The sequence below is a fragment of the Primulina eburnea genome, chromosome 18 (genome assembly GCF_022965805.1).
Source record: "Primulina eburnea isolate SZY01 chromosome 18, ASM2296580v1, whole genome shotgun sequence".
NCBI lineage: Eukaryota > Viridiplantae > Streptophyta > Magnoliopsida > Lamiales > Gesneriaceae > Primulina > Primulina eburnea.
Window position 1 is genome coordinate 8,390,885 of NC_133118.1, and position 2,179 is coordinate 8,393,063.

Genomic DNA, 2,179 nt, shown 5'->3' on the forward strand with positions numbered 1-2,179 from the left:
GTGGGGACCCGGACGCTAATCAAGTTCTTAATCATCGTTGGGACTAATTAATCAATTATAAAACATGGTCTAAATTTTTCTTTTTAAATGTAAATGCGGAACGTAGTGAAATCAACTAATATACAACTCAGTATAAAATAAAGTACAAGTCCTGTATCGTCTACAAATCAGTAAAACTAAGGTTCAACATCTAAATATCAAGTGTCAAAACCCTATATACATCTAATTCCGAAGTCTCCACTCTATCACGATCTCTCCTCATCTTCTGGACCCTGATCTTGTCCCACCTGTTGTCATGTACACATACAGACAAGACAACAGCCGGATAACTCCGGTGAGAATAAATCCCAGTATAAATCAACGAAACATGCAATCATATAAACAAATATAAAGCATGTAATCAGGTAACAGATATATGTATCAAAATCTGAACATAAACACTCATAGACTGTCGACAATGATCATAACTCTATCATTCAGACTAGACTCAATCCTAGTCTAGGGATCCCGGTTTCCAAATGTGGTATTCCTATATCGAATTCCGTAATAGAAGGAACTCTGTTCCTATTACTCGATATAACCAAATATGGTGTTCCTATATCGAATTCCGTAATAGAAGAATATCAATCCTATTTACTCGATATAACAAACATCCGGTGTCCTGACCTAACCGTCATGGACTGTAGCTCTATCGCTAGCATCCTATCTTGAGACATCGTGCAATGTGCCCGTGGCGATCCCGCCACTATCAGGCACTTCCGTCCCAAGATTTCTATACTATCTTGTGACATTGTGCAATGTGCCCGTGGCGATCCCACCACTATCAGGCACGGTTGTCACAAGATTACTCGACTGATACCTGTTGTCTATCTATCAAGAGAACAAGTAATCTGATACCTGCTATCTATATATCAAGAGAGCAAGTATATCAATTAACACGTGCAAAATCAATGCAATAAAGTAAAGTATGTGATTTAGGGAAACCCAAGTCTAAACCGACTCAAGTCCATCTCCCAATACCACATTGACTTATACCTTTCGTTTATAGTCTCGGTCTAAAGCAATCGAAGTTCTGAACTCAAGACTGTCTCTGTAAATCTGAAACGATATATCAAGAATCATAATATCAATATTTTATTCTCAATTCAACTCTGAATCTGATTAATCTGAATTAACTCAAATCAGCGGCATAACGGCACAATCTCAGTATTCCCGTCAATACCATATCACCAGATATTAATTACAAATCATAACCCATATCCATTACAATTTGTAATCAATCCATAACTCAAATCTATTCAATTCTCAATCAATATAATCAGAAAATCATAATAATTCCAGAATCAATCCCTTCTTCATTCTGACTTCGATTCTACGGTGTCTAGTATATCAAGAACACTATATATGAAATATATTCAATTCCATCAACATCATAATTCAAAATGATAATAAAACTCAATGAAACTTACGCCCAGTTGTAGCTCGTGTCGAGAGGAGTACGGTACCGTGTCCGGATTTAAATTCTGATAGACGGATTTGCCAAAATCACAAAACTATGGTACGAAGAAACTTGAGGAAACTTTTCTATGGAATTTTCGGTTCTTGTTCTGAATTTGAAGGAATCAAAGTGTCCCCATACATGGTGAAGACAAGTGTCCCACTCAAATTTCCATATTTTCACCTTAGTCCCTCTACTTTTCACTATTTGCAAATCGGCCCCTATTCAATCTTTTCGATTCAATTTCAATCCTAAATAAGTTCAAACATCTTGGAATATAATTCAACACTCCATAATTCTCTAATTCAATAATCTCGGTTTAAAATAATATCATTTCTGTAATCTCGGACATTACACACACCTAGTGAGTCTAAAGACTCAACACGTCATATTCTTGATAACGAGTAATATGTAATACAGTTAACATATAATAGTGAAAAATACTTGTACTTAAAATATCGTTTTCAAGAAGATGCATAAACATAAACATTTTCGAAAATAGTGATTGTGACTCGTATTCTTAAACGTATTGGGCGATGGATCCATCTAAAAAAAACCACAGTACTGGGCGGCGGGGACACCAGCAACACTCTCACCGGTCAACTGGACCTTGGCCTACGTATTAACATATTCGTATTCGTATCACGTATTCGTATCCGTATCCAAAGAAACACGATCGTC

At 36.3% G+C, this 2,179-nt stretch overlaps 1 long non-coding RNA gene across 1 annotated transcript; it reads right to left on the minus strand.

Annotated features, from left to right (window-relative positions):
- Positions 1–232: 232 nt before the first annotated feature.
- On the minus strand, positions 233–1,594 carry LOC140818970 (uncharacterized). The gene is made up of 3 exons (XR_012115175.1): positions 1,470–1,594; positions 1,036–1,098; positions 233–287 (listed from the first exon to the last, which is right to left on the minus strand). It is a non-coding gene; the product is annotated as an uncharacterized lncRNA (long non-coding RNA).
- Positions 1,595–2,179: the final 585 nt, after the last annotated feature.